Genomic DNA, 18,613 nt, shown 5'->3' on the forward strand with positions numbered 1-18,613 from the left:
CCACTTTTTTCACAATAGAAAAACATCACCCCAGAAGGGAATCTTTAGAAAAAGGGATAATGGGAACACAATGCTATCACCCCACAATTCCGTCTGGCTGGAACGGACGCCGTAGGCAATGAATACCCCTCGAGCCTCTCGGCTGAGAGGTAAAAATCATAAAAATAACCGATAACGTCATGGTGACATCATTTCAAATTTTGCATACTTTTTGTGACATTATCTACCTATATAGTCGTGTTCCCTAACGTGGCGCACTTCGAAGCTTACCCGACTTTCCTCGTGTAGTGTTGCCAAACCTCTTTGTTGATAAACCTCAAATTCATGCAATAAAATACTTGTACTTTTACCTTATCAGTGCTTGCTATTTAACCTCTGTGAACAATTTCAGTTTCATAAAATTTAATCCGAAATTCAAAAACGGTGGTGTCCGGAAATTGGGCACAAATTGGCGGAGTGTTCCCTAACGTGGCGCACTTGAATAAATCTTGGAAAATTCCAAATTAACACTTACGAATTCCTGTAAACTTGATAAATTCTGATAAATAATTAATATCTTTACTTACATACCCAGCCAAATGTTTGTCAGAAAATTATTTTCTTATTTTTCAGGGCATTTTCAAAGGGTTCACTTTGCACTTGAAAATAAAATCGGAAAATCACGCCAAAAATAGCTTTTCCTTCTAACTTTGTTACGGGTAAATAAACTCGCGATTTATGAACAGGACCGTTTAGAACTTAATGAAATTTCACTTTCTGTGAAATTTCAGTTTAAAATTTTGCTCTAGCTAGGCGCTACCGGCGAAAAATCCAAGTGCGCCACGTTAGGGGCCGCGCCACGTTAGGGTACATCAACAAATGTATGACGTCATTTCAAATTTTGCATACTTTTTGTAACATTATCTACCTATCCATAAAGTTCCATGACAATAGGAACTTTTGTTATATGTGTTTTGGAAATTCGCGTTTTTTTATGATGTAATCGTGACGTCACAAATTTTAAAAAGGTTATACAAAAAACAAATACAAAAGGAATTTAAAATTTTGCCCGTTGCGTTCATAAGATACTGCTTAAAGGTCCAAAAATTCCAAAATACATATTAAATCGCACGATTATGTCATCATGACGTCACCTCAATTTTACCTACAACACATTCCAGTCTCCCTACATACCAAGTTTCAACCCAATTGGACTTACTTTTCTTTAGAAATAGGACTTCAAAATATGCATGTTTGTGATGACGTCACGTGACCCATGATGACGTCATTGTTACAATACCCGTCAGTGCACATATTTTTTATTGTGGTCTTGATGTGCACCAAGTTTGACGTTAATCCAAAGAAACAAAGGGTAAAATTTTGTAAGTGTAATAAAATTGTAAATATTTTAAAAATCATAAAAAATCCACCGATGACGTCATGTTGGCGTCATTTCAGATTTTGCATATTTTTACTTAGAACACATCCTGGTCTACCTACATACCGAGTTTCAACCCAATTGGACTTACTTTTCTTTAGATATAGGACTTCAAAATATGCACGTTTGTGATGACGTCACGTGACCCATGATGACGTCATTGTAACAATACCCGTCAGTGCACATAATTTGCAAAAAAGCCTTTGTTTTTGTTCATATTTAAAAAATTTTTTTTTTAATACTTTCTTCTTTTTGTTCCATGTAAAATCCCATAGACTTTGTACACGATTTTAGTACGCGCCACTTTGGCATTTATCTTTGTCGTACACCATTCAAATTAAGCATATGCATTGTCATTATAGAAAAGTTGTGTCCCGAAGAGTGACGTCATCATGGGTCACGTGACGTCATCACAAACGTGCATATTTTGAAGTCCCATATCTACAGAACTGTAAGTCTGATTCGGTTGAAACTTGGTATGTGGGTAGACCGGGATGTGTTATAGGTAAAAAAAAAAATGAGGTGACGTCATGATGACGTCATCATGCGATTTTATATGAATATTTGAATTTTGGGACCTTTTAGCCATATCTCACGAATGCAACATGCAAAATTCGAAATTCTTTTTGTATTTGGTTCATTAGGTAAATAGGTATTTGCACAAAATTTTAAAAAGTGTGTGACGTCACGATGACGTCATCAAAAATGCAATTTTTCAAAACCTATATAAGGAAAGGTCTGATCGTCATGAAACTTGGTGGGTAGGTAGATAGTGATAATGCCAAGTCTGAAGTGACGTCACGATGACGTTGATGTTTTATGATTTCTTTAATATTTATAATTTTATTCTGCTTCCAAAATTGCACAAATCTGATTGACTGTGAACTTGGTTCAAACCAAGATCACAATGACAAAATGTGCATTGTAGAAGGGTTTTCAAGATGACGTCATCGCATGTGATGTCATGTGATAAAGCTATATTTTTGGAATTATTCTAAGCCTGGTGAACAACCTTTAACTATTAAACACTCTAAAAAGTGACGGCAAAGGACAAACATAGCATAAACATTTATAAAATGCGAAAAAGCCCTGTGTTCTGTTGTTCAACAGACATACCTCTCTATTTTTTTTATTGTGGTCTTGATGTGCACCAAGTTTGACGTTAATCCAATGAAACAAAGTGTAAAATTTTGTAAGAGTAATAAAATTGTTAATATTTAAAAAATCACAAAACTCAACCAATGATGTCATGTTGACGTCAATTCAGATTTTGCATACACCGTGACACCATCTACCTATCCACCAAGATTCATGACGATTGGGCCTTCCCTTATATGTGTTTTCAAAAATGAAATTTTGATGATATCATCGTGACGTCACTTTTTTCTAAATTTTGGGCATACACATATAAACTAACAAACATAATACAAAATAATTTTCAATTTTGCATGTTGCGTTCGTGAGATATGGCTTAAAGCTAAAAAAAATCAAAAAAAATTATATAAAATCACACGATGACGTCATCGCGACGTCACCTCATTTTTTTTCCTGTAACACATCCCAGACTACCAACATACCGAGTTTCAACCCAATCGGACTTACAGTTCTGTAGATATCGGCCTTCAAAATATGCATGTTTGTGATGACGTCACGTGACCCATGATGACGTAATCAGGTCAAAAGTGTGTTACACCAAAAACGTGTACAAAGTCAATGGGATTTGGGGTAGACCCAAAAAGATAAAAAAAGAAGAAGAAAAAAAATCAGAACAAAAACAAAGGCTTTTCCGCTGTTTGGCGGAAAAGCCAATAATACCCTGGATTGGACATTTGGGAGAGATCCCCATAGACTTGTGCACAAAATTTTCAAACTTAAATGTGTATTCCCTTGTCCTTTTTCCAGAATTTCGGTATGTTTACTAATTTGACCACGAGCAACAGATATAACCTAAATGCGACAACAAAATTGTGCCTCTAAAGGGGGGCTGTGACATTAGGGAGACATGAAAATGTCTCCCTAATGACCGATGTCTCCCATCTTGCGAAGAAATTACTATAACGTGTCTCTTAATAGTGGTACCTTTACATGTATAATAATAATAATAATACAGAACTGTATATAAGCTTTTCTGTCCAGTGGAAGAGCAAGTTTTTGGTACACTGAGTAGTCTGGTGTCAGTAGATGATCGGAGGCTTCTGGTTGGCTTGTAAAGTTGAATGAATTTGGTTGGTAAACAAGGGTCAGAAGTTCGAACTTGATTCGGTTGGGGACTTCACCCAGTGAAGATCATGGAGGATGGGAATGACGTCATATTTGACAAATGGCACTGACTTGGTTGGACATCTGCATGGTTGGGTCAAATACCACTCCAAGAATTCTGATCTTTGAGGAAGCCTGGTCCGACAACAGAGCCTTGTGGTAGTCCAAACTCCAGTAGTTGTGGATCAGATAGCTCACTATCAGCCTTTACTATATATAGTATTAGTGCGACCAACAAGGTAAGAATGGAACCACTGTTGAACATGCCCTGTAATCCCAAATACATTGGATAATCTATCTATTTGTGCCATCTTCTTTCAAGTTTTCTACGGTTGCGTCTGGCAAGGTGAATTTCGTTCGTGGTTGGTGGGATTTGAACCTTCGTGTTTTTATCTTGATGGACAATGAGCGTCCAGGACACTTTGGACCGCGTTGTAAAACAAAACTTGGGCATTGGGACTACTGTCATATGGAAACGACTCGAGAGATCGCGCAAGATCATCGGTGAAAGTATCAGTGTCGATAGTTTCTTGTTTTCAATTGCACCACCTGTTGGTTGGGTTTGGCGCCATCAATGACGCATTTAATCACATGGTGATCCGAGTGTAGCTTGTCCAGACTTTTGCACAAGGACATGAAATCACAAGATCAACAGTATGCCCGTATTTGTGAGTTGAGTGGCCGTGGACATGTTGTCGTAGGCCATGGTCAGCAAGCAATGTGAGAAACTGAGCAGTGTTAGTTGTATTTGGCGTATCGAGGTGCAGATTGAAGTCCCCTAGTATTAGGTGATTTCCAGAGAGTGGTGAGATTTCGGCCAGGAAATCATTGAAGTCTCTCCAAAATTCTGAAGTATTCTGGCCATTCCTTGGTGACGGGGGCGGTCTGTAGATTGGAAATATACACAACTGTTTTGTGGCATCAGTAATGCAAGCAAGTTTAAATGATTGAGTGGATTCAATGTTGAGCGGTGCCTTGAAGATGACAATACCGCCACCAAACGTATCACTGTCACGTGGCTTGCTTGGTGTTCGAAGAATTTTCAAAAAAATTGTTTGTTTTTTTCTCAGAATAATTTGTACATTTGGACAATCTAAGCTCATAACATGCATATTCAACATTCATATGTAAAATTCATATTTATGCTTTCATAAATTTTCATGAGTTTAGGTCGTCTGTTACTGTAACTTGTGGAAATTATGTCATACTGTTGGGCAAATGAAATGGTGAAGCCCAGCTCCTTGTGGTCCCCGACTGCTTTCCAGGCAAGACCACTACGTTCCTTGATGTCCTTTTCACCATGAATGATCTGAGCAGAAACCTGCATGAGCGGACAGTGGCAGTGTCGGTTGGGGTGGGGGAGCTTTTTCCTTTTGTCCATTTTCCTTTTGTCCTTGCCCCCCCCAGCTTTTCCCCCAACACTTAAGCTACAAAATAATATAATACTGGATGGCTTTAAGATGGATACAAGAATGTACTGCATGAGCTGTGACAAAATTGCACGAGTCGAAGATGAGTGCAATATTGTCGTAGCTAGTCCAATATATTCTTGTATCCCCTGAAAAAAGCCATCCAATATTATAGGTTTTCCCAGCCAATGTCGTAAAATGTTCATTCACTTCGAAAGTCGGTCATTCATTTTCGTCTGAATTTGAGAATCGCTCTGAACACGTGTTTCATTTTCGCTACCACAGCATTCGATTCCATTTCAGTTCAATAAATTAAGTGATTGAGCAGCACCTTTCAGCTTCATTCAGATTCGTTTACAAGCATTTTTTTTTGCTTTTAGAGGGCATTTTCAAAAATTCACCATTCTATTTCACTTTTAATTTAATGTCATCAGCACCAGATACAATTAGGGGTTTCTTTTTCATTAACTGTCAATCAAATTAGCGTACCTGAAATCAATTTCGAAAAAGTATGCTTGCGTTAATGAATGCACAGAAAAATTAATTGGCCGTCTGTTTCTCAAAACCGAATGCACGGACAATGAAAACGATTGAACTTTCGTTGAATTGATATGAGATTAAAGCCGTGCATTCAAATTCAGACGAAAGTGAATAACCGATTTTCAGAAGTGAATAGACATTTCATGAAATTAGCCGAGAAAACCTATATTATTATTATTTATATCCTCCTCTACGGTTGCAAGTCCTGGACCCTGACCAGACAGATCTCTGCATCCATTGATGGCACCTTAGGTGACCTATACACGGATGTTGCGGGCTGTTCAGAACGTTTCTTGGCAACATCTCCCTAACTCTGTTCTGTATGGTGCCCTTCCCCCTATCTCCACCATCATCAGACAGCGTCGCCTTCGGTTAGCCGGTCACGTTTATTAACATAATGAGCCAGCTAGCCAAGTTCTCTGGAATCCTGAAGCCCCTCGACGAAAAGGTTGTCGCAACATGACCCTGAAAACATCCATCGAGCTAGAAACTGGTCTGAGCGGTCCATCTCTTTCTAACACTATGCTCGACAGGGACAGTTGGGCCCAACTCATCAAGTCATCATGAAAATGAATGAATGAAGAAGAAGAAGATTCCTATCCCCAAGATTTTAATATTACATTCATGAATGATGTCAGACCAGTGGCCTTAACAGCCATACCAATGAAAGTGTGTGAACAATTGTTTAAGAGTGTTCTGGGTGGTTTGTATCTAGTTTTATGGACCCTATGCAGTTTACCTATCAGAGAAATCGTAGTTGTAGTGACGCTATCTTACTCATTTTGGATAAGTTGATATGCTCACTTAGAACGAGCTCAATATGGTTGACTTGATTCAGGCTGACTTGATTCAAAAGAAATACAAGACACCGTCTTCATTTCTCCTTTTTCGTCAAACTATTTGAAGCTGCCATTGTGATTATTGACACCAGTGCGCATATACCCCTGTGCTGCATGCTCACTGCATGCTCGCTGCATGGGCGTCCATGTTCAATGGTGCCACGCGCTAAGCTTTGTTGAGTGGTTGACAACTGTGTTTCTACGCTCTTGATTGTGCCGGAACCAGCAAAAATGCCTAGATGAGGGTGTGTCAGACAAATTTTGCTGTCATCCGGGTACGTTTTACATTTTTACCGCTGGAAGCCTGATATAAATAAGGGAATAAATGTGTGCTTCGGAGGTTTTTATCACTCTGTTTAAGACCACTTAGAGTCTGGGTGCTGATAATTACCCGAGCCGGAGGCGAGGGTAATTATCAGCACCCAGACTCTAAGTAGTCTTAAACAGAGTGATAAATACCGACGGAGCACATATTTATTCCCATTCATAAATACCTTTTCGGTAAGAAAAAATCATATAATTCGTTCAAAACATCCCGATTTTGTTCAACAAATTCACTTTATGCTTTTTGAAACATCCCTCTTGCAAAATTGGAGTATTCAGCTGGCGTGTAGATGTAAGATGTAAGATGTAACAACCGCTTTTATGGAGATTGACGCGCGTAGCATGTTCTGCAGGATGTCGCGCAGAACGCACCTGGCGCGTTGCGTATTGAATTTAGAACTATAAAATTCTGACTCCCTGGTAGTGTTGCACATGCCTACGTGAGGATTGTGAACGTTCAACCAATGAAACGATAAGAGGCACTGGATTTTTAGGAGTCCACATTTTATTGTGACACTGGAAAAGTGTTTAAGACCAGCTAGCCATGTCTTTATCATCCGTTTAAGACCGGCCACGTGACGGGCTCTCGACCAATAGGAATGCGTAAACTGTCTTAGGTATTTATGAATAATAATTATGTTTATTCTCTTCGCTGTTAAGATTCACAATAAGTTGAAGATAGAGAGTGAATCATGGGTCTGTGGACACATTTTGGGCCATTGAAAGCATTATACACATTGGTACTTTGGTAGACGAAACGTGCCACACATGCATTCTAAGTGGCTCTAGAGGCTTATTTCCGAACCATTCACTGCCCCCCCCCAAAAAATACTTCCTTGTCCCCCCCCCTATGTTAGAGTCTGGTGCCGCCACTGTGAGAGGGCACCTTTGATGGTCTTGAGTGGCTCCTGGTTTGCTACATTGTAGGCCATGTATTCCGTCTTTTGGCATTGAGATGCAGCCCGACTTTGTTGCACTCAGTTTCTACTATTGACAAAAGGGCCTGAGCATCTGTGATTTCGTCTTATAGCAGAGCGATGCCGTTGGCAAAGTCCAGATCAGATAGTGTCACCGGACCAATCCCCCTGGACTTCCTTGGTGTGATGGTGAAGCCCAGCTCCTTGTGGTCTCCAACTGCCTGCCAGAGGGCGTAGTCAAGAACCATGACGAAGATGACGGGCGCCAACATCTCACCTTGTAGTACCACAGCCTGTAACTTAAAACTTAAGTCTTGCATTGGTGGTATGGATCCCATAAACTTGCACAGTACTCGAGCTTTGGTCTAACCAACGTCTTATAGGCAGTCTCCCTAACTCCTACAGAGCAGCTGTATACAATTCTGCATAAAAGACCCAGTATTTTATTTGCTTTGGAGATATTTGTGTTGATTTGATCAGCCCAGCTCAGTTTGTTGTTCAACCTTAGTGTTGACCCTTAGTCCTCCTGTACAAACACAATAATGCTTTCAGGAGCGATAGTCAATATTACCGACAGCTCCCCGAGGTATTGGAAGTTGACAAACTAGTTTTCGAGGTGAAGCTGAGGGAACTAGTTTGTCAATTTCCATTACTGAGGGAGAGCTAATATCTATTACCCACTCGAAATAAGCCATGTTTTATTTGTTTTACTATACCTCAAAGTTGTGACTATGTAGTCACAACTTTTTGGTCAAGTTATGCTCGGCAAAATCTTGCTCTGCGATAACAACCCTCTTTTTTTTCGGCTTTTAAGATCAAGGGTGGATCCGGGGGGGCACCAACAGGGACAATGGCCCCACAAAACGAACCCATTTTTTTTAAGTGACGGAGGCAGGCACTGTGTAGGCCTACACCAACATCTTTTAATTAAAAAAAAATGTACATCGGGTCAAAAATTGCCTCAGATCGCACAACAGAGCATCTAGAGTCCAAAAACTTTTCGGGCCCTTGAGCGGGCCCCGAACCACACGCCATAATTTTTGGGACCCACTTTTTGGGGGGCTAACAATTTTTTTGCCTCCCAAATTTTTTGTTTTGTCTGGATCCGCCCTTAAGTGTTTAAGGTTATAACAATTTCTAACAATTTTAGGTTGTGCCAATGACCTTAACTTCTCTACGAATTCTAGATTTCAGATTACCCCCCCCCTCCCCAACAACAAACTTTTTTTTAAAAATAAATAGATAAATAACTAGAAGAAATAGCAAGATTGATCCATGATCTCTATTTATTATAGGCCTATAGAGATCAGTGACTGCATCCCATGTCAAAGTTATCAATGATTTACTGAGCTGCTATACTGGCGAAATTTAGTCAATTAGTGGATAATAATTACGGAAGTATACGAAAATTCAAATTCTTATTTAAAAATATAATAATTCCGTATGGTTTGCGCGGCAACTTCCCGCCGGCAAGGTGAAATCCCAGAGATTTCAAAAATATCGACATGAAAAAGCCGTCTGTTGTGAATCAGTCGTGTTTCCCGACATTTCCTGCATGTTGTGAAAGGACGTCCTGACGGGCAACAGACGCTGACAGCGTAAAACATGACACTGTCCGAACGACAGTTTACGCGTTGACAAGTTGCAACAAAATCAGTCAAGAAAAGGCGAGTAAAAACACCTTTCCACTCCCTAGATTAAATTAGATATTCAGTATGTTAATAAGTGATTTTTCCTTTGTGTGAGAGTGTTAGAATAAATTCTATTGCAATTTGTTCTAGGTCAAGGCCTGTTTTGTCATAAATTGACCGGACTATTTGTGTGTCTCGGTACAAAAATAAAACCTGTTTGTTTATGGTGTAAATCAAGGATTTGCTTTTGTTCGTCTTCCCTTTTCCTTTGTTTGTACCTCAACTTTTTGCAAAAGCTCTCATTGGTTTTGTAAATGTTTTCCAACCAAAGAGTCCTCAATTCGGTTTCTGACCTTGATTCACTGATGATGTTGCAGGTGTGTGTCCTCGACTTACATCATAAACAAATGCATCTATACACACACAAGGAATACGCTATCGCAATATCCCCCTTTGACTTACAGCAAGAGGGATAATACCAAAAAAAAGGAATACGTTGTATTACATTCTCTGCACTACTTAAGACAAAGTCAAGTACTGGACAAATGCATAATGAAATATCTTATATTTTAATTGAATGTTCACTCAAACTTTTTTTTGGTCATATGTGTTTAATCATTTAACCCATTACCACTTGTACTACATTGTAATGTGTAACTATTCTTTGTGAATATTTAAATGTGGTACCCGCTGCTTTGTACATCGGGTTCGAACCAGCCAACCAATCCCGTTAGCTCGGTGGTTGAGTGGTGGGGCGTCTGCACTAGAAGGCAGGAAGTCGTGCGTTTGAGTCCCGACCGAGTGATTTTTTTTCCAACTTTCACTCAGAAGGTAACACACTGTGTAAACAGTGTTTATAAGTCTGTGTAGGGCAAAACCTTATATTTATTTACATTGTAATGTGTTTATTCACTGAACAATTAATAAAACCATTGAGTGCTGGGCGGTTTCAGGCACTACATAGTGACTTATTACTCACTGTAGGGTGGTTTCAAGCACCTCAGTTACCAAAGAATTAAATATAATCTTTTGGCTTTTATTCAACTGGATCATACATGTATATTGCTTTTGAGATCAAAATATAAAATATAACACACAACTGTCCAATTCCAATTGCTGTTAACTTCTTTGCCTTTGCTTGTTTTTGGCCATTCCCTTTTGTTGTTGAATTGAATCTGTGCACTTCATATGGCACATGCTTAGCAAAAGTTTTATTCTTGCCATAGTCAAAATCCATAATTCTAACCTTTTTTTAGAAAGCAGAGCCAGGAATCAATAAAAGTCAGGTAAAAGAAGATGAACAATGACAAAGGAATGTCATCGTTGTAGTGAATTTAAGGGGCTGTTGCTTGACTAGAGATTAGTGACTTGACTTGTGATCGACTTGACTCTCTTGATCTTTATTACCTGAATGCAATCTGTAATCATTAAATAACAGTAGTTGTAATGATGCTACACTGACAATTATCACCTTAAGCCCGCCGCACACGAGAGCTACATGCTGAGCAATAAGTCATTCGAGGCAATTTGCTTAGCACGCAGCTCACAAAATACTCACCATGTGCGGTCAACCTGAGCTACGCGCTGAGCTAAAAAAATTAACAAGCCAATGAAATCACAAACTCTGTAAATGTGTATATTTTTGTGCAAATCATCCAAAGCCTTCTGTGTTTGTCCTTTTTTTAATCACCGGACCGACAAACAAGAATAATGTGCTTTCATTGGCTAGTTAATCGTTTTAGCTAAGCGCGTACATGTAACTCTCATGTGTGGCTGGCTTTAAATTACATGTATAACTCATTCAGAAATTTCAATCCCCAGCATTTTCCTGAAATGTTGAATGGGGAGAATGCAGTGATAGTGTTCTGCAGGATTCCAGGTAGTTCTTCAAAACTGTAGGTGGTCTGGGGTCTGTAAAGGACTTGCTTCCATGGCTTGTATCTAAAAGAATAAATCATCAGTACCCTTTAACAATGGAGGTTTCTGCAGAGTATGTCTGTTGTCTCAACTTTAAGTTGAGGAAACAGAAAATTAATTGAAATGCATAGCAATTCAGTACTGAGAAATACAATGTTTAAGTTCAAACTGGCATGACAAAGACACACATGTTAAAAAAAAAACCAACAAAACAATGAAATTGCTCTATTTTCATTCCCCATTAGGGAATGAATCAGCTAGTTTATAGTATGTACACATATAGACTGGCAATGAGGTCACTAGTGCAAGTCTATGTGCCCCAGCGTGAGTGACCAGAAGAGGGTCCTATTTCCCAATGCCGAAAATAGGACCCTCTTCTGGTCACTCACAGACCCGAGGGGGCAGAGATGTGCACTAGTGATCGAATTAAGCCAGTCCATATGTGTTTTTTTATAACACCTCACCCACAGATTCTGTGTCTTGATTGGCCGAGAGCGAGTCACATGTTACTTTCTAATTTTGCTATCTTTCTTTGCACGGCCAAAAGTACTATACCCATAGCAACCAAAGTACTATACCATTAGCAACCAAAGTACTACACCACTCGAAGCATTCAATATTTGTATAATAACTCACCTCTTTCCTAAATCTAAAATAAGAAAAGAAACCTTTCAGGGTTTTATTATTGAACTGTTTATTGAACTAATTTCAACAATTAACAATTAAATTTCAACAATTAAAGGAACGTTTTAAGTTTCTTTAGATTAAATTTTTGAGTTTGAGTTTTTTCAGAGGGCGCTGTTACCAGTCAAAAGTTTTGAGTATAGTGCCCGATCGGGCACTATACTCTGGATGTTACGCGCGTGCAATGTCTCGACGCGCCTCTAGATCATGCTGACCCAAGTTTCATACACTAGCCTATATTAGTGAATCACACGTGACCATGTTTCAGCCAACCCGGATAAAGAGCAAGCAAGAGGTGTGTTATAATTTTTTATACAACACCTGAATAAATCCCCGTCATCTGATTGGTGAACTGTAGATCACGTGACATATTATTATTCGGTATAATGCACGGTGCGACCATGCGTTATACCCATGCGTTATACCGTTTAACTTTGCGCTTGTTCCATGACGCGGTATTTGCGTGCAAATGCATGCTGGTGTGCGCGTTCAGCGTAGCGCGTATTGTTCTAAAGAGCCAGCGCTACAGCGTTGGGTTCAAACATTTTCGTGAAGGGGTAGTTCAACATCTTTAAAATCAAAATAAATTGTAGTTTATAATTTACCAATCAAATGACGAGAATTTATTCAGGTGTTTATAAAAAACAAATAACGAATGTTTTACGTTCGTGCGATGGAAAGAATAATTTCATTCGGTGACAGATTGAATGTTCCATTCCACTCGGCTTCGCCTCGTGGAATAGAACATTCAATCTGTCACCTCATGAAATTATTCTTACCATCGCACTCACAAACATTCGTTATTTGTATAATAGTATACAATATGTAAGGTGCAGGCGCAGTAGACTAACGATCTAGTAACCAGTGCGATAGTCTACTAAGCATGCGTATTTAACCTGTGCGTGAAATCCCAAGAGCGTGCTTGGTAAATAGCAAAACTAGCGGCTGACACGTGATGGTGCATGGACTAGTGAGAAATTAGAAGAACTAGAAAAAGAAGTCAAACTGGGGGCGCATGGCAGGCCCATTGCAGGAGACCCCCATTAAAAACATTTGAATCTCTCCCATTGGGCTAGTTCCCAAAGCAGAGCCAGGTAGTTACAGATTGATTCACCATCTCTCCTACCCTGAATCAGACTCGGTAAATGATGGGACTGACGGAACTTTTGTTCAGGTCAGTACTCCAACTTTGACATGCAGTTTTAGCTTAGTAATTATATCTGGTAAGGGGGCCCTTTTGGCAAAAGTAGACATTCAATTTGCATTCCGTCTTTTACCAATCCAATCCATTTTTTTTAATGGGCCGACTATTTTGATGTTGGTGGCGCCACTTACACCCCTATTATTCTACTTGAAAATAGGCCACATACATACCACCAAGGTAAAAGTCGGACTAAAAAAAAAAAAAGACAACCTCTAAGCCCCCCCCCCCCCCGAGCCCCCTTGGGTGTGCCACTGGTGTGCAGGGTCGGGACATGTATGCCTACGTGGACGATTTGGGGACCGGCTACGGGCGGTTCCCCATCTTGTCACAGCACTCGGATTTTTTTCACAATATGTAAGGAATTTGGGGTTCCTCTCGCAAAAGAAAAATGGTCCACCCTACCAGTTGACATTCCCGGGAAAACAGATAGATTCCGTCTCCCAAACAGTAACAATCCCTGCATATTATCTCAGGTCTATTGACGCAAAAGACGCACTCCTCACACCCAAGCTAACCCCTCACGTCTCTTCAATCTCCCATTGGATCAATATCCTTTGTGTGTCGTGAAGAACCTCCTGGGCAAGCCTCCCTCAGGAGGCTCATCGATGCCATCAAAGGCATGAAACAGCAATTGCACAAAATCAGACTCCCCAAAGGTGGGAAGGAGGACCTGCAAATGTGGCAGGTTTTCCCTCTAAACTTTAATAGCAGAACAATTGGTTACTAAATGAAGACCTTCAGCTTTTTACCACTGCCAGTGGGGGGACGTGCTTTTGGGGATACTTTCCTGTAGTAGTAGCTCAGGCCCTTTCCGGCAAACAAGTTCTAATACGTTTAGAAAATGCAGCAGTGGTGTCCATTATAATATTAGCAGTCATTCAACTGCTGCGAAATCATGAAATCAGATTCTTTTTTCAACAGTGCCTCTGCGACAACAATAATTTCAAAGCCAGTCACATTCCGGGCATTCATATTAACATTGCTGACGCGCTCTTTCGTTCGCAAATGCCTAATTTAGACAATTGGCCCCTAAGCTACCCCTCCCGGGTCGGAAGTCCCAGAGTTCCCATGGAAGCTTTAAACTTAAAAGCACTACATCTTTTGTAAGTGGCACCTGGGAGGCATACGGGAAGGGTGCAGAGTGGTTCAACCAATTCCAGCTCTAAAACAAACTCCCCCAATGTGGCCTGCTCCAAGTAGCTGCATTCATTGCACATCTATCCATGGAACTAGCCCCCTCCACAATTGGTACGTATACCGCGGCAGTTGCCTACACACAAATAATCAATGGCTGGCCCGACCTCACTGATTCATTTCTGATAAAAAAGATCAGGAAAGTTTGCCGCCGGCAGGGCCTGAGCTCTGACCCCAGATGCCCCATCACAGCAGATCTGCCCGGGCAAATATGTTACATTTTACAAACAATTACATAATCAGACCTTTAGACCACCCTGTTCCGTGCAGCATTTATCTTAGTTTTTTTGTTTTTTTTTTGTGCTTGCGAGTAGGGGAATTTACAGAAGCCACTAAATCCTGCGATCACTCAAAGATTCTGAACCTCCGTGCCCGACATGCCCCTGCTGGTCGTGAAGGGTAGATTTTCCAAAACTGACCAATGCAGTGCTTCCACTGAGCTGCTGCCCAATAAAGGGCCATCCCAAAATATATTTGCCCCGTCGTCTGGGTTTCCAACAATTACGGCTCCGCCCCCCTCAACCAGGCCCCTCTTCTTTCACATTGATGTCACCCTCCTCACAACTTACCAGCCTGGCCAAATGCTAACCAAATCTTTGGGGGTCCTGGGAATCCTATCCACAGGCTTCAACACCCACAGCTTTCGCATTGGCGCTGCTACTTTGGCTGCCCTTAAAAGCAACCCCCTTGCCCCAGATTCAGGCCCTTGGGCGAGTTTTGTGCTTTATTCACAGGTACACTCCGCATATGAGTGGTGGGTGATAGCATCGTTTATCGAGCGGCGGACCACATGCATAGCTGCCAACTTTTCAAAATCAAGTAAGTAATCAACCCGAGCGGTCATTTTCAACTGCGTTTACATTAACAGTGTATGTACCAGCTTTACCAACATCACACATAGGTACATGGTTTACACGTACACATACATGTGCATACCTTCTTGTTGTGATTAATAATGCACTGTAGGCCATAGGATCATTAGAATTAATTAAAAGAAAAATAATTGATTTTTTTTTTTTTTTTATTTTTTTTTTACTGTCTGTATTTGTTTGTTGAAGTCAAATAAATAATAACATGTGCGCATATATTTCTGAGATGCATTCTATCAATGTTGAGTTTCGAGTTTGTATGTTTTTACATACATTTAGGGCCACCCTACACGATAGAAATATCCCGCCAACATACCTTGCAAACAAATGCTGATTTATCTTTTCTGGACGTTGTGATACAATTCTTCCAACCATACTCTTATTAAATTCCATGATCAAAATCTCGCACTGATGGATCTCATCCCAGCAACAAGTGACCAATGTGCTCACGATCGTCATTGAAAAGTAGTCAGTACACATTGTACATCCACATGCGATAAAAACGTTGCAACACACACGCAGTAGCACACACCATTGAAAAATAGTTTTAGTCTGGTACTCAAGTATTCCACACCACATTGATGTCTATCAGGTGCCTGACCGCATTGCTTATTAGACTTGTGTCACCAGTCCATCCTTTATCGTAAATTAGGGCCTACATTTCACCAGAAGTTTTCGGGCAAAAAACGATACCTAACAAGTATTTTTTTTTCCGTAGAAAATGGGAAATTCGTAATTTTTTAGTGGCAATTCGTATTTTCATAATTTAACAAAAAACATGTAACAATTACGAAAAATTTGTAATAGTTGGCAGCTATGCACATGGTTCAGCTCCCATCACTAGGGATCCTTACATGGCTTGGGTGTCCGGGGGAGAAGATCACCTCTTTGGTCCCCTACGTCCAACCCCAACTGCGCCGTGCACCATATCCCAACATGATTGTTATCCATCTAGGCAGTTATTATTTTTGTTCTCAACAACAACAATGAACAAATTCAGTGGAAGAATGGAAGAGGGCCTCCGGGGCCTATATGGTACTTGCTCCCCTACACCGTTATCATGTGGTAAGATATCCTCCTGTGCCTCTTCTATTACAGGGAAGAGTGTCCAGGAGTTGGGAAGAGGAATATAAATGCACTCAACATATACACGCATAGGTTTTGTAAACACACGGGTAATGCCCATGCAATAGTTCACTCGAATACCATCAACCCGAGCAAACATTGTGCCTACTGGCAGGACGGCTTGTATCTGTCCCAACTAGGCTGTCACAATTTGACAACTGCCTTAACGTTTTTCAGGAGCAACTTCGAGGCCCTCCTCCACCACCCTCAGGTTCAACCAGTATTCACCACGATCACCCAAAATAAAAGCAAAAGCACTTTTACTCTTTTGTAATCCCAACCCCTATTGTGTCCTTCCAGTAGCCTCATTCACTAGGAAATAATAGGTACTTAGCACTTACATGTTTATACTTCTAAAGCCTGATTCATACTTGGCGCGAAAGCGAAGCGAATGCGAATTTGTGACGTCAAGGGGAGTATTCACGCTGCGAATTCGTAAAAGTTGAACAAATTTCAACCTGGGCGAATTTCGCAGCGAATGTTTCATGACGTCAATTCGCTTCGCATGAAGTATGGACCGGGCTTAATGTTCAAATATGTTAAATATGCGTTCTGCCTTTCACCGACGTCATCGGTGAAGGGCATATTGAATTTACATTACCCTGACGCAAATTCCATCTAATGAATAATTGGGTTTATATTTGATTGTTTGCTGGCATTTGAAAGTCGAAATTAACCTCAGGCAATATGCTTCAAAGTTCACTGGAAAAATGTGCACAGTTTTTGGACATAATATGCTTGTGTATACATGGATCACATTCAGAGTCATGGTAAATATCTGACATTTTGAAGTTTCATTATTTTTTTCCATTTGGTCAACAAATTGTTTGCTTACTCTGAGGTCTCCTTTGAGCAACATCAGTCAGGAATTGACCAAGAACAACTAATTCATTGTGCAGCTTTTCAGTGATGTCTGCTATTTTTTGTTCTCGCTTGTCAGTGCGTTTCTTCAGATCAGTAATATCGTCAAGGAGGATGTGATCTCTGCCAGATGACTCTTTCTGCATGGATCTCTCCTTTCTCCAACCCATGACCAGCTTGTCTAATGCAAAATGAGGGAAATCATTTTTATGGTTTACTTCTAGTTTTCCAAAAAATATGTAACAGGATCAGATAGAATGAAATTATTACATCATATGAATCTGCATACTGCAAAAAGCTCAACTTGATCCATCATGTGAAGTCAAAGGATGCAAGAAAATAAAGTACTTGAAACTTCCCACAGGTTTGTGGAGAATTTGTTCATCTTTTGACATATTAATGAACAACTTCTCCACAAACCGGGAGTGAGTTTGAAGTCTAAAAACATAAATCACCTTCAATTCTTATGAATTCATTTTCAATGTGCATACACAAAATTCTAATGACTTATGGCCCCCCTAAAAAAAGTCTCCGGTTTCTGGTATGAGCCCGTGTCGCCATAGCCATGCGCGTCGGCAAAATTAAAAAGTTTTTTTTTCAATGTAAGATGATGTCTCAAAACCGCCAAACTCACTGGTTTGACTGGAATCCTGCTGTTGCACAATTTTAACGTGATTTTAGATGGGGTTACGATCAAGTATAAGCTTTATGTGGCCTCTCTGGGCTCGAATACATTTTGCACTAATTTTAGTTGGGCACCATTTGCAGTCATCAGCCGACATTTGAAGGAAAAAAGGAAAAAAGAAAAAAGGAAAAAAAAAAGAGCCGCGTCGTTGCACTTCTTGCACCCTAAGGCAAGCTCCATACCAGAAACCGGAGACCTTTTTTTGGCCTATAATAACAAACACTGATGGAAATGTTGTACAGAGCATTCTTCCACAAGTTACAGTAAAGCTTACCCACAATGTATAAACAAAAACCAAAACAATGAATGGTGAAAATACAAACCTAATAGCCCTAAATTACCTTCCCCCCCCCCAACAAGTGTTTGCTGATTCTACTAGCGAGTACTTTACCTGTAGAGCAATACTACATATGCAATATATCTCCTAGAGGGCGCAATCCATTCCTTAAGATATATTAGATAATGCAAAAAGACTATCTATATGCAGTACTGACCAAACTCTGTTACGTTAAAGGGAATACAACGCCGCGACTCAGCACAAACTATGTAACGGCAGATGGGGCAACGGGCAAACAACATTGTGACATAATCAATTCATATCAATTCTGGCTTATTAGTTAATAAGTCAAAGTACATGTATGTAAATGCACGTGTGAATTGACATGAACATTAATGTGGCAAGTTCGCACACGGGAGCAGTGGTCACGGCAGACTCACTGTAGGATTTCTCCTGGTTTT

The 18,613-nt window shown here is 40.2% G+C and overlaps 1 long non-coding RNA gene across 1 annotated transcript; it reads right to left on the reverse strand.

Moving 5' to 3' along the window:
- Positions 1-9,886: 9,886 nt before the first annotated feature.
- On the reverse strand, positions 9,887-17,371 carry LOC119743424. The gene is made up of 2 exons (XR_005273026.1): positions 17,165-17,371; positions 9,887-11,277 (listed from the first exon to the last, which is right to left on the reverse strand). It is a non-coding gene; the product is annotated as an uncharacterized LOC119743424 (long non-coding RNA).
- Between the last annotated feature and the right edge of the window lie 1,242 nt (positions 17,372-18,613).

This window comes from Patiria miniata, unplaced genomic scaffold (assembly GCF_015706575.1).
Source record: "Patiria miniata isolate m_02_andy unplaced genomic scaffold, ASM1570657v1 HiC_scaffold_11, whole genome shotgun sequence".
Taxonomy (NCBI): Eukaryota; Metazoa; Echinodermata; class Asteroidea; order Valvatida; family Asterinidae; genus Patiria; species Patiria miniata.